Consider the following 15,134-nt stretch of genomic DNA (forward strand, 5'->3'; position numbering starts at 1 on the left):
CGCTAGAGACCATTCCCCTGCTGGCCATGCTCCTTTAAATGCACCCCAGGATCCCACTGGCCTTTCTGGCCGCCAGGGCACACTGCTGGCTCATGGCTGACCTGTCACCCACCAGGACACCCAGGCCCTACTCTGCAGAGTTCCTCTCCAGCAGGTCACAACCCAGCCTCGACCGATACCTGCAGTTATTCCTTCCCAGCTGGAAGACTCTACACTTGCTCTTGCTAAACCTCATCTGCTTTGTTGTTGGCCCAGCTCTCCAACCTGTCCACGTCTTGCTGAATGGCAGCACGGCCTTCCGGTGTGCCAGCCACTGCTCCCAGCTTTGACTCATTGGCATCCTTACCGAGAGTGGACACTACCCCTCTTCAGGGTCAATGACAAAGGCATTGAACAAGACCAGACCCAGCACCGACCCCCAGAGAGCATTGCCACTCACAGCTCTCCAACCGCACTCTGCACCGCCGATCGCCACCCTCTGTGCTTGGCCAGTCAGCCTGCTCTCAGCCCACCTCACCAGCCACTCATCTGTCCCACACTTTTTCAGCTTTATTACCAGGATGTCATGGGAGACTGCATCAAAAGCATTGCTCAAGTCAAGGTAGACGACTTCCACTGCTCTCCCGCCATCATCCCAGCTGGTGATGCCATCGTAGAAGGCTAACAGGTTGGCCAAGTACAATTTGTCCTTGGTAAATCCATGCTGACTATTCCCGAAGGTCTTCCTCTTCTCCAATTGCTTGGAGATGCCATCCAGAACAAGCTGTTCCAGCACCTTTCTGTGCTTCTTTATGCCACAAAAGCTAGGAAAGAAGAAAATAGTTCCACATTAGGCATACATTTCAAGGAGGCTCCAGACAAGTGGAGACAGGGGAAAGCACTGGCAAGCCAAAGCAGGTCAAAATTTCCCACACTGCGTTAGCTACGGGGACGATAAATCATGCCCCCAAACCGCTTGCACTAGAACACCCAACCTGAAATCATAGAAGCTGCCGAGATACGAGTTTATCACAACCCAGAAGTCCTTTAGATCGTGCACTCCCTGGTGCAGTGACACTGGAGGATCAGAACCCTTGGAGAAAAGAACCGGGCCTGCTCAGCTCCTTCCCACCCTCCCAAGGAAAAGCAAACCAGCCGCACCGCTGCCAGCACAACCCCGCAGCACACAGCAGGGAACACAAACAGCTACCCAGTGCTCCCCTTCACTCCCAGCCTAACTACGAGTCCACCGGAGGATTCGGCGGGAAATCAATACAAAACACATGTGAGTGCACACAGGATTGCATAAAGCCAGGATGGAATTGCACACGCAAGTGTGTGTGCACAGGGCTGCACGAGTGTCTGCGAGCACATCCCCCTACTGTCCACCCTATAGACATATCCCCCCGTATCAGAGAATCATAGAATGGCCTGGGTTGCAAAGGACCGCAGCGATCATCTAGTTTCAACACCCCTGCTGGGTGCTGGGATGCCAACCACCATACCGGGCTGCCCACAGCCACATCCAGCCTGGCCCTGAATGCCTCCAGTGATGGGGCATCCACAACTTCCATTCCCCCTTGTCCTATCACTATCCACCCTCATAAACAGCCATTCCCCCTCCTGTTTATGCGCTCCCTTCAAGTACTGAAAGGCCACAATGAGGTCCCCCCGCTGCCTTCTCTTCTCTAGGCTAAACAAGCCCAGATCCCTCAACCTTTCCTCATAGGAGAGCTGCTCCAGCCCTCTGATCATCACAGTGGCTCTCCTCTGGACCAACCCCAACAGCTCCACATCCTTCCCAGGCCTGGACACAGTACTGCAAAGAGGACCTCACAAGAGCTGAGTAGGAGGGGACAATCACCTCCCCCTCCCTGCTGGTCACCCCTTTTTCAGTGCAGCCCGGAACACACGTGGATGTATCTTTTTATATTCCCATCTATGTACATATATAGAGCACACCTACACCCCCACCATCTGCTAGAACTCCATATTCCTCCCCATAGCACCCAACAGCCCCCAGGAGCCCCATATCACCCCAAGGCCCCCACAAACCTCTCTCTCTCTAGACACCACCCCTTCAAGCCCCAGATCTGCCCATATCCTCCAATAGCTCCCCACAACCCCTACACACCCTCAGAACCCCCTTGAGCCCCTAGTCCTCCTATGGCCCACCACAGCCCCATATTCCCCCTAGAGTCCCCCTCAACTCCCTGTAGGTTTTTACAGCCCCTGCACAGCTCCCTACAGTCTTATATGACTACCTAGAGTCCCCCCACAGCCCCCTACTTTCCTACATCCCCCAGTGGCCCCCCCACATCCCTCTACGGCCCCTGAAGAAAAAACAAAACTAGAGCGCTGCAGTTAGAAAGAGACCATTGAAAACAAATGCAAAATTCACAGGCTCACAGGGAAAACTCCAAGAGAAGCAATCTACACAGAGAGATCCTTTCCCAGTGGCATTCCCCCAGTCCCAAAACCCTCTCTGGCCCCCCCACAATCCCATATCGCCCTCTCCCCCCTCTCCCCCAGCCCCATATCCCCCTCTGGCACCTCCACATCCCCATGTTCCCCTATGGCTCCTCCACAGCCCCATATCCCCCTCTGCCCCTCTCCCCCCCACCCATCAGTCCTATATCCCCCTCTGGCCCTTCCCACTCCCATATCCCCCTCTGCCACCCCTCCGAGTGCAATATGCCCCTCTGGCCCCTCCCCCGCTACCTCATATCCCCCTCTGCCCCCCACCCTTCAGTCCCATATCCCCCTCTGGCCCCTCCCAGTCCCATATCCTCTTCTGCCCGCCCCCCCACCAGACCCATATCCCCCTCTGGACCCTCCCCACAGCCCCATATCCCCCCTCTCCCCCCCCCCCCCAGTCCCATATCCCCTCTCAGCCCCCTACCCACAGCTCCATATCCCCCCTCTGCCCCCTTCCCAGTCCCATATCCCACTCTGCCCCCTTCCCCCTAGTCCCAAATCCCCCTCTGCTGCCCCCCCGCACCATATCCCCCTCTGCCCACTCCCCAGTTCCATATCCCCGCTCTGACCCCCTCCCCCCACCAGTCCCTTATCTCCCTCTGGACCCTCCCACACAGCCCCATATCCCCCTCTGCCCCCCTCCCCCCCAGTCCCATCCCCCCTTCTGCCCCCCCCAGCCCTCTCCCCGCTCCAGTGCCGTTCTCCCCGCACTCCGGCGGAGCTGTTCTCAGCACTCGTTCCGTGGTGCCGGTTTCCGTCCCGATGCAGCTCGCACAGCCCCGGCTGCCGCGCCGGTCCCGTTCGCCCTCGGATCGGACCGGGCTGCGGAGCCGCACTCTGTGTGGAGCCGCCCCTCCAACGGCCGGGACGCAACGCTGGTTCCCGCGCACTGCGGCTCAGCCAATCGGAGCCGGCGGAGCTGCCGCTGCCCAATGGGAGGCCGGGGGAGGGGCGGACACGGGTCAGGAGCTGGGAGCCAGGAATGGCCGCGGGGGGAGGACGGAGGTGTGAGGGAGCAGCATCCAAACAGCAGGAGAAACAGCACTGAACGGCAGCACAAACCACAGACAGGAAGCTCGGGCTGATCAAGAGCAGCACCGGGATGCGAGAGATCGTTTGCTCCCATCCACAATGGCAGCACAGCTCCTGCTGCAGGAGTGCCTTAGGAATCCAACTCCATCACCACACAGCAGAGATCAAGCAGGTATGATCGTGGCGTTCCTGAGACCCCATTAGCATCAGCCCCTCCCCCTTGCGCCTGCGTAGTGAGTGGTGGGGGTGGGGGTGGGATGAAGGCTCATCGTCTTCCTCGCCTTCAACTTTTTCACTATTCAGCCGTACAGGAGATGCCCCTAATGGCTACAGCTCCAGGAGACAGCCAGCTGAAGAGATGATCCATTGATGTTATGGAGCCGTTTCTGCTTTCATAACAGCCTTGTTATCACATGAATCACGTGTGTTTTGAACATGACATCTACGGATGCAGATGTAAGTTCCTCTCCAGTGACTGACGTGATTCTGTTCACTCCATGGCAAAGTCAAGGTACGTACATTCTGGAAATCTCAAACCGATGCTGTGAATCAACTTGGCCAGGCGTAAGTTCTTAATGTAATGTAAAAACGTGTTCTGTGCAGTGCGTTAAGCAATTACTTTTTCTAAGGCTATTTAAAGAAGTAGTAAAATAAATAAATAAATGGCTCGGGTGCCAGAGACATCCAAACTCTGAAAATCAAAAGTCACACTGACAGCATCAGAAATTCTTTCAGCTGCAGTTATTCAAGCCTTAACTTTCACCTTGGATTCTACTGAATTCCAGACAAGATCCTAGAGCTCCTGAACTACGGAAAACAACTAGGAAGGAATGCTGGAAATGGGACAAGATGGGATTTAGGTCATGTTATGTTATAGACACGAGTTCTAAAGCAGCATAAAATCCAAAGCAGCAGTGACGGGCCAGGGAAGCACAGAGAGAGGTATGTAGCCAGCAGTGCTCGCTTGGCAGGATTACAGAAGACAGCCGTGGAACCAAATGCTGAGTCCCTATGACACTACCCCTGCCACACAGCTGGAGAATTGCCTGCACTGTGCTGCTTTGCTGAGACTGAGGCTTGACATTTGGTGGGGAGGGGAAAGTGATAACAGTGGCTTTGCCCCCACCCCGTCTGCCAGCTGTTTCTGATGCTCGGAGAAGCAGCAATGGCATGCTCCCAGTGTGATTACTTAATCTTTTCAACATACAGATAAATGGAGTTTCCACACTCTTAAGACTAAGCAATATTTGATGCTTACATGAAGTAACTTGCTAAAGTGTGTCTAAGGAAGAAACTGAAAAGGTATTGATGGTGCGAGATAACTGGAAATAACCTGTTAAGTACAAAACTGTTGGATGCAACAGCAACATTCGCTTTTGTTTCCTGAGGGTGACTAGGAATTAGCACTTACTTAGCCATCAGTGACTGTAACATGGTGTAGAGATCTCAGCCTGGGAGACAGCTCGTTGCACAAATGGCAGATGTTAATGCTCTCATGCCATGCAGCAAGCACAACATTGGTTTTTTGAACTAGGGTTTACAGCACCTTTCTGGGCATGTGATACTCACTACATAAGTGATTGCATCTGTCATGAGCAGCCTGTTTTGTATCTTGTCATGGATAGTTACCTGGTCTATTAGGTAATGATGCACTTGATAAGTACAAAGGTGTTAATGTCTTAATATTCTGTTTCTACTCAGAATACTGACCAAAGGAATAAGTTTGATGTCAGCAGTGGAGAAGCTGTGGAAAAAGCTGGCAAAGTCTTGGAGATGGTGTCTCAGTAAGTATGCTGGAAGTAGGGGGGGAAATAAAGGATGCTTCTTTCTTGCAATTTGCCACCCTCACATCTGGTCATGTTACACAGGATGTTAGTTACACAGGATCACGGAATACCGGCATCTTCACAATCTTGCAGTTCTTAAAACAGAAGTTTCTTGGACAATTTCTGCTCTGAGATAGAAATTCAGAGAAGAGTAACATTTATTTATTTATTTGTTTGTGTGCTTACTTATTAAATGCATGAAATAAATTAGTTGTTTTTCGATTTAAAGCAGTGTTTTTAAATGCATCAATCCGCATGATGAATGCAAAGAATTAGCTGGTCCCTTGCAAACTAAAGCAAGCTTTCTCCAATACTTTGAATACTGATGTATCATCCTTTCTGTGAGTGAAAAGTATTGAGTGTTTATAAGTGTTTGTTCTTAAAGCACAGTTGAGCATATGAGTGTGAGGAGAAAAAAAAACACCATTCCAGTGTGGGTGGTTTAATGTATATTTTAATTAATGAGTGTTTCCTGTATTTCTACTCAGTGGAGAAATGGCAGATGTGGTGTGACAGGAGAAATGTCCTTTACAGGAGAGTTAATAAAAAAAACACCTTGTCTTTTCACTTAGTCCTTTTAAAGAAGGGGAAGGATGACTATACAAGGTTTGATCAGACATAAAAACACTTCAGCATTTAGTTCTGTTATTATCTTCCTTGCTGTATAACGTGGCTCTCGGTGTAAAGGCACAGAAGAAGGTGGTAGTTGTAGATACATCTTGTATTTGTACGCCAGTAAGATTATTAAGTTATTGTTATATTCTTATAAAGTTCCTGATACCTTTCATAGCCTTTGTTAAATTAGGTTGTTCTGCCTCTAGAGCAGCTACGAATTTGAGAAGTGCCTTTGTGAGTCAGGAAAAGATCTGTAGCGTAGTATCCCATTTCCAGTGGGGAAAGAAAAGAACGGTGCAAGCATACATTTTTACTTCTCAAGCACTTCTACTGTCTCCATGGACTTAGCAGTGCATAGCTCTGCTTTATGGAAATGTATGTGATTTAGTGCTTAAAAAGGAAAACATATTTGCCTTAGGAGCCTTCCAATGTAAGATCCATAAGTACACAAGATGTATTATGTATTTTTCCAGGTCTAATGGCATGGCTGGTTCACAAGAAGGCAGCAAAGAGAGTGTGCTGAAACCAGCACCTTTCAAAAGAGGCCGAGTGCAGAAACCCAAACCAAACCTAGAAAGAACTGTTGCATGGAGAAAAGACCATGGACATGAAAAAGATCCTGAAGAGGAAGAAACTGAAGGTGGAGAAGCAGAAGGACGTGCGTTACACCATGTGAATGAAAGCAAGGATTCGTGCCACAAAGATGTAAGCTTCTCAAGCAGCTGCATAGGTGTATTTTTGCTGGGCAGTGGTAAGAAAGATTTACCACTTAATCTGCAAGCATAGTATTTGTGTCTTATTCCTTCCAGCTTGAGAAGTAAAAATGTATGCATTTCCCCCCCCACTCCCAGCATACTTACTGAGACACCATCTCCAAGACTTTGCCAGCTTTTTCCACAGCTTCTCCACTGCTGACATCAAACTTATTCCTTTGGTCAGTATTCTGAGTAGAAAAACAGAATATTAAGACATTAACACCTTTGTACTTATCAGGTGCATCACTGCCTAATAGACCAGGTAACTATCCATGACAAGATAGAAAAGCTTGATCTCTGCTCTGTGGTGATGGAGTTGGATTCCTAAGGCACTCGTGCAGCAGGAGCTGTGCTGCCATTGTGGATGGGAGCAAACGATCTCTCGCATCCCGGTGCTGCTCTTGATCAGCCCGAGCTTCCTGTCTGTGGTTTGTGCTGCCGTTCAGTGCTGTTTTTCCTGCTGTTTGGATGCTGCTCCCTCACACCTCCGTCCTCCCCCCGCGGCCATTCCTGGCTCCCAGCTCCTGACCGGTGTCCGCCCCTCCCCCGGCCTCCCATTGGGCAGCGGCAGCTCCGCCGGCTCCGATTGGCTGAGCCGCAGTGCGCGGGAACCAGCGTTGCGTCCCGGCCGTTGGAGGGGCGGCTCCACACAGAGTGCGGCTCCGCAGCCCGGTCCGATCCGAGGGCGAACGGGACCGGCGCGGCAGCCGGGGCTGTGCGAGCTGCATCGGGACGGAAACCGGCACCACGGAACGAGTGCTGAGAACAGCTCCGCCGGAGTGCGGGGAGAACGGCACTGGTGCGGGGAGAGGGCTGGGGGGGGCAGAAGGGGGGATGGGACTGGGGGGGAGGGGGGCAGAGGGGGATATGGGGCTGTGTGGGAGGGTCCAGAGGGAGATAAGGGACTGGTGGGGGGCGGGCAGAGGGGGATATGGGACTGGGGGGGGTGGGCATAGGGGAATATGGGGTTGTGGGGGGAGCCATAGGGGAACATGGAACTGTGGAGGAGCCAGATGGGGGTATGGGACTGTGGGGGACCATGGGGGTATGGGCATGTGGAGGAGCCGTAGGGGAACATGGGGTGTGGAGGTGCCAGAGGGGGATTTGGGACTGGGGGGGTGCCACTGGGAAAGGATCTCTCTGTGTAGATTGCTTCTCTTGGAGTTTTCCCTGTGAGCCTGTGCAGGTGTGCATTTTGCATTTGTTTTCCATGGTCTCTTTCTAACTGCACCGCTCTGGTTTTGTTTTTTCTTCAGGGGCCATAGAGGGATGTGGGGGGGGCACCGGGGGATATAGGAAAGTAGGGGGCTGTGGGGGGACTGTAGGTAGGCATAGAAGACTGTAGGGAGCTGTGCAGGGGCTGTAAAGGCCTACAGGGAGTTGAGGGGGACTCTAGGGGGAATATGGGACTGTGGTGGGCCACAGGAGGACTAGGGGCTCTAGGGGGCTCTGAGGGTGTGTAGGGGTTGTGGGGAGCTATTGGAGGATATGGGCAGATCTGGGGCTTGAAGGGGTGGTGTCTAGAGAGAGAGAGGGTTGTGGGGGCCTTAGGGTGATATGGGGCTCCTGGGGGCTGTTGGGTGCTATGGGGAGGAATATGGAGTTCTAGCAGATGGTGGGGGTGTAGGTGTGCTCTATATATGTACATAGATGGGAATATAAAAAGATACATCCACGTGTGTTCTGGGCTGCACTGAAAAAGGGGTGACCAGCAGGGAGGGGGAGGTGATTGTCCCCTCCTACTCAGCTCTTGTGAGGTCCTCTTTGCAGTACTGTGTCCAGGCCTGGGAAGGATGTGGAGCTGTTGGGGTTGGTCCAGAGGAGAGCCACTGTGATGATCAGAGGGCTGGAGCAGCTCTCCTATGAGGAAAGGTTGAGGGATCTGGGCTTGTTTAGCCTAGAGAAGAGAAGGCTGCAGGGAGGCCTCATTGTGGCCTTTCAGTACTTGAAGGGAGCGCATAAACAGGAGGGGGAATGGCTGTTTATGAGGGTGGATAGTGATAGGACAAGGGGGAATGGAAGTTGTGGATGCCCCATCACTGGAGGCATTCAGGGCCAGGCTGGATGTGGCTGTGGGCATCCCGGTATGGTGGTTGGCATCCCAGCACCCAGCAGGGGTGTTGAAACTAGATGATCGCTGCGGTCCTTTGCAACCCAGGCCATTCTATGATTCTCTGATACGGGGGGATATGTCTATAGGGTGGACAGTAGGGGGATGTGCTCGCAGACACTCATGCAGCCCTGTGCACACACACACGCGTGTGCAGTTCCATCCTGGCTTTATGCAATCCTGTGTGCACTCACATGTGTTTTGTATTGATTTCCCGCCGAATCCTCTGGTGGACTCGTAGTTAGGCTGGGAGTGAAGGGGAGCACTGGGTAGCTGTTTGTGTTCCCTGCTGTGTGCTGCGGGGTTGTGCTGGCAGCGGTGTGGCTGGTTTGCTTTTCCTTGGGAGGGTGGGAAGGAGCTGAGCAGGCCCGGTTCTTTTCTCCAAGGATTCTGATCCTCCAGTGTCACTGCACCAGGGAGTGCACGATCTAAAGGACTTCTGGGTTGTGATAAACTCGTATCTCGGCAGCTTCTATGATTTCAGGTTGGGTGTTCTAGTGCAAGCGGTTTGGGGGCATGATTTATCGTCCCCGTAGCTAACGCAGTGTGGGAAATTTTGACCTGCTTTGTCTTGCCAGTGCTTTCCCCTGTCTCCACTTGTCTGGAGCCTCCTTGAAATGTATGCCTAATGTGGAACTATTTTCTTCTTTCCTAGCTTTTGTGGTATAAAGAAGCACAGAAAGGTGCTGGAACTGCTTGTTCTGGATGGCATCTCCAAGCAATTGGAGAAGAGGAAGATCTTCGGGAATAGTCAGCATGGATTTACCAAGGACAAATTGTACTTGGCCAACCTGTTAGCCTTCTACGATGGCATCACCAGCTGGGATGATGGCGGGAGAGCAGTGGAAGTCGTCTACCTTGACTTGAGCAATGCTTTTGATGCAGTCTCCCATGACATCCTGGTAATAAAGCTGAAAAAGTGTGGGACAGATGAGTGGCTGGTGAGGTGGGCTGAGAGCAGGCTGACTGGCCAAGCTCAGAGGGTGGCGATCAGCAGTGCAGAGTGCGGTTGGAGAGCTGTGAGTGGCGATGCTCTCTGGGGGTCGGTGCTGGGTCTGGTCTTGTTCAATGCCTTTGTCAGCGACATTGATGAGGGGTAGTGTCCACTCTCGGTAAGGATGGCAATGAGTCAAAGCTGGGAGCAGTGGCTGGCACACCGGAAGGCCGTGCTGCCATTCAGCAAGACGTGGACAGGTTGGAGAGCTGGGCCAACAACAAAGCAGATGAGGTTTAGCAAGAGCAAGTGTAGAGTCTTCCAGCTGGGAAGGAATAACTGCAGGTATCGGTCGAGGCTGGGTTGTGACCTGCTGGAGAGGAGCTCTGCAGAGTAGGGCCTGGGTGTCCGGGTGGGTGACAGGTCAGCCATGAGCCAGCAGTGTGCCCTGGCGGCCAGGAAGGCCAGTGGGATCCTGGGGTGCATTTAAAGGAGCGTGGCCAGCAGGGGAATGGTCTCTAGCGGTCCCTTCTAGCTCTAATTCTGTGATTCTGTACTTGTATCATTGCTTCTTGCAGCAGTACAGTGTTTCAGAAGAGAGAAAAACGCGGTGGGCATAAACTGGATTTCAGCCATTAGTAAAGTTGTGCTGAGATCTGGGCAGACTGTCGCACTTGCGAATGTGTGCAAAGCCTGCCGGCAGAGAGAAATAACTTCTCTGCAGGCTTGTCTGACGTAGGTCATTGCTAGGTGAGCTTCTGCTTTAAAGCATCAAGCTGTATAAACACGGCATTTTTAAAAGCAAGCTTGCCAGTTCTTTTTTTTACCAGTGATTTTTTCAGGAAGGAAAGCTTGGAGATGCTGTTTGCTAATGGAAGATGGAGAGAGGAAAAGCAGGAGAAAGGCATGGTGTGCATAGCCACCACATCCCATCTGCAGCGTTCTCCCCCTGTGCAAATGAGGAGCAGCTCAGCACGCTTGGCCTGGGCCGTGGAAAGGGAGCATGCAAACATCTGGGCCAACCCCAAACGAGTTAGTTCTGCAGGTTGGTTGTTTTCTGCTGTTTGTCTCCCATCCTGTTGCTCAGCAGTAGATTTGTTCATGTACAGTGCCAACAGGAAACTCTCACAGCATTTTTGTTTCTGCTGTCCCAGCGCTTTGATCCCTTGCTGCTGGGATGGGGTGTTTGAAGAATGATGCATGTGTTGATGTCCAGCCTGGCTCTGAGGATGAGTCTGCATCCGTGGCGGGACTGAGGGTCAGAGCAGGCCAGGTTGGATCCGGTGCACTTTGCTCTCGTTCTTAATGCTTGTTCTTGCGCAGGAGGGCAGGTGGTGAACCTCATGAGCCAGTGCCTGCAGGTGGGGTTTGCGGAGAAAGAGGTCCTGCAGGTCTTGGGTGACACCCATGGAACCGTAGCGAGGCTGCATGGGTGTAAAACACCGAAACTCAACAGAGGTGTGAAGGAGAGCTGTGGGCTCCAGTACCACAGGAAGGGATATGTGTGCTCTGGCTTTGGATGCTTCTGTGTGTTTTAAGTGACTGAGATACGGATGCTCAGTCCGCTTGAGTGTATAGAACAAGTGTAACATCCTTTCTGATGGAGCATTGTGAAAGGAGTCCTATGGGTTTGAGACCTGCCATTAACCTTGTGGATATCATCCAGGAGTTGGGGATGAGGCAAGGAAAGTTGGGGTGAGAGGATGAGGCATAGGAACAGGAACTTTCTTGGTACATATTAACACCTCCATTTTTTGAACAGGAATCGCTGTGACTTTTTCTATGAAGAAAAGACTCAGTGCAAAGCCTGTGAATAAGTTTGTTCAGGCCTGCTGATTGGTGCTGTTCTCTACAGGGAGCTGCAGTGGAAATGGACACTTGTGGTCCCCTGTCTGGCTCCCTCCCACGTACTCAGATCAGCCTAGTTGTCAAGGCCTGGCTCTTGGTTGGTGAGTTGTAAGCGCGGTGCTTCTGGTAGCTGCAGTAAGCAGGGCCCATCAACATACTCTCTTCACCGGGCAGTGTGGAGCAGACCCTCACCTCCAGAAGCCCACGATTGGTTCAGTCATTAATTTGACCCGCAAGTTCTCCATGTGATCATGGCTGTTCTTAGTCCTTAGCAGTCAGCTTCTTCATATAGAGGGCAAATCCCACGCCCTCCTGAATTCCACAGTAAAAATCACGTCTGCTTTGTGTCAGGCTTTTGTTTTCTTTTTTTTAATTATTACTATTCTTTTCCCATTTAGTACGTAGGAAAGCTACTTTCTGAGCCAGGAGAAGAAGAAGTGCAACAGGCAACAATCTTCCTTGCACTACGCAGTTTGCATGAGTAGCCAAGTGCTCCTGAGGTCATGTGTGCTGCAGAGCTGACCTTGGTGGCAGGGGCCGTGTCTTCATTTTCTACCTGCCCCGTGGGAACATAAGAAGACTATTCAGAGCAGGAGCTGCAGAGCAGGATGAACGGCATGAGAAGGTAAGGCTGGGAACCAAGGAGGCAGCTTTTGTGTCGGGCAGCAGTGATGCAGGGGGCTCCACAGCAGGAAGCTGGCTCATCCAAACGCTTGCTGAGTGTTTGGAAGCCCAAACCCTTATGGTCTCTAAGCTGAAGGCAGCCCAGAGGCAGCATGTCCTTGATCTGATCGTGGTGTGCCTGAGTGAAGGAGTGATCCAAGCTGGATGCAGAAGAGTCATCTTAATTTCTCTGATATTTGACGTCAGATGACACCTCTTGGGTGTTGGTTTCTTAAACTTTGGATCTAGGAGGCGGCCTCTCCCTTTGCTTAAGGTTGCAGTCATTGCTGGTGTGGGATCATTTGTCCCACAGCTGGTGAGCAAAGCTGTTGCTCTCCTGAGCGTGCTGCACGTGGAGACAGAGCTTTGGACCCCCTTGCTAAAGACCACCCTGTGAGAGCCTGTCAGAAGCACTGCTGCGGTGTGCACGTGAGCTGGGCTCAGCTTAGGCTGAGCAGAACTAAGAGGTGAGCTGGGTTTGGTGCTGGGTGGTTGCTGGGAGGTGTCTCAGCAGAAAAGCCAGGCTGGGGTGGGCACGCTGTGTCAGTCCTCATCCCAGCTGGCAGTGAGAGTTGGAGGAAGGTGATGGGTGCTGCCTGCTCTCGCTGCTGCACCGAGTTTGTGGCACAGCAGCACAGTGGTGAGTGAGCTGGGAGGGGGACGGACTGCTGCTGTGCATGGCTAGGCCAGAGCTGGAGGTTTGTCCAACACGTGCATCATGCTGGTGCAGCCATTGCAGCTGCAGCAGGAGTAGAAGACAAAGAGGTTTTCTTCGTGAGAGCAACACCAATGATTTGATTCAAATGTATAACTGCTATGAAGATGGTGAGGAACAGATCCACCTGAAAGACATGCTTGATCACATCAGGAATGAGCATGTGATCAAATAGAGCCAGCGTGGCTTTCCCAGGGGAAGGCCATGCCTAACCAGTCTGGCGGCCTTCTACGATGGAGTGGCGGTATTTGTGGACAAAAGGAAGGAAACAGATGTCATTGACCTGGACTTGAGCAAGATCTTTGACATGGCCCTCCACCACATCCTTCTCTCTAAATTGGAGGGACGTGGATTTGACAGGTGGACCACCTGGTGGAGAAGGTATTGGTTGAAAGGCCACAGACAGAGGGTGGTGATTCATGGTTCTGTGTCCAGGTGGAGGCCGATACCAAGTGGTGTCATCCAGGAGTCTGTCTTGGGACCAGTGCTTTTTTACATCGTTATCAGGGACACCAATGATGCAATCGAGTGCACCCTCTGCTGTTTGCTGAGGGTGCGTCTGACACAGCGGAAGGAAGGGATGCCATTCAGAGGGACCTCGCCCGAGAGGTTGGCCTAGGTGAATCTAATGAGGTTCAGCACAGCAAAGTGCAAGGTTTTGCACTTGGGCTGGAGGAATCCCAGGCATTCCTACAGACTGGGAGGAGCGGTCCTTAAGAGAAGCCCCGCAGAGAAGGACCTGGGGGTCCTGGTGGATGAAGAAGAGAACGTGAGCCATCAGCGTGCTCTTGCAGCTCAGAGAGCAAATGGTACCCTGGGCTGCATCAGAAGAGGGGATGGCCAGCAGGGACAGGGAGGTGATTGATCTTCATGATCCTTGAGGTCCCCTCCAACCCGGGCCGTTCTATGGTTCTGTGATTACACTCGCTGTCCGAAATAATGGCAGCTGTGCAGAAGCTGGATATATGTGGGGACAGCTCTTGTAAGCAGCTGATTTTAAGACCTTGCCCTAGTCGAGAGTCTAAATTGCGTGTCAGAAGAAAGCTGGGAAAGTGGTTATTGCTCATTATTTTTCATTTGCTGATTCTTTCTTTAGGGTTCCTTTTCAAAAGGAGATTTTGGTGATGGAAGCAGTTGAAGAAAGAACAAAACCAGCTCTTGCCAGGAGTGCTTGAAGTCCCTGTGGAGAGAAGCAAAGAACCTGGGCTTCCTCTGGGATGCTCCCCACCATGTCTCAGGAAGGAGACAGCTGCTGTTCCAATTTCTGCTCTGTGTGTGGAAAGGTACGCCTGGGTTTCTTCTGCTTGTTTTCTCTTTCTTTTTCTCTCTTTTAAGGAGAAGGGGTGGAGCAAGGGGAGACCCACTGGTCATTTGTTACCTCAAGAACAGGATGGATTCTGCATTCACCGTGAAAAACCTGGGCTAGTAGCACGGGCGTGTTTCAGGCTGGACTCTTCTTTTCCTGCTCAGTTTCCTTTTGGCTACAGGGAGACAGCTGTCGAAAGGTGTGTTTTCAAAGCCACTCTAGAAAACCGTGTTTCACTGTTGCAGGTGGTTCAGTGTGCTCTTGCAGTGTAGATGCGTTTGCTGTAGAATCTTAGTGGTTTCTGTTCCTAGGGGAGGACTGGGAGGAGGTAGTGAGAAGAGAATTCAATGCCTTGGGTGTATCTTAGTGAGAAATGTTGGCATGAGGTGCTGAAAGTCTTCAGCTGTAAAAGGACAGTGAGGCTCAGACTCCTTAACCTGCTGGAGCAGGGCGGAAGCAAGGAGTGGGCACTGCCCTCCCAAGTGCAGGCTGCACTTGGTTATGGTCTGCCAGGTCTCTGCTGCCCTGTGTTTCTTCTGAGAAGTTTGTTGGAGCTGCTTGGAGTAGTGAAGGGTGGGGAAGAAGTGCTGTTCAAGAGCTAAGGCTCTGCATGATAATTCTGGATGGATTGAACCACGGTGTCTGAAGACATAGCTTCCATCAGAATGATCCCAGCATTGTGCAAGTGTCTCAGCTGAACCCCCTGAGCAGGTGTCTGAGAGCACCCGCCTCCTCCAGCTGAGCCATAGGCAAGCTAACTGTGCCCAGGAATTACAGCTTATGCAGACTGAATATGCTTCCAAGTGTTTTCCTTAGTGATAAACAATGTCCCAGCACTCTGATATTCCATCTCCGGCACAATCTGGAGCATCT

Source organism: Excalfactoria chinensis, chromosome Z, assembly GCF_039878825.1.
Source record: "Excalfactoria chinensis isolate bCotChi1 chromosome Z, bCotChi1.hap2, whole genome shotgun sequence".
In the NCBI taxonomy this organism is placed as follows: domain Eukaryota; kingdom Metazoa; phylum Chordata; class Aves; order Galliformes; family Phasianidae; genus Excalfactoria; species Excalfactoria chinensis.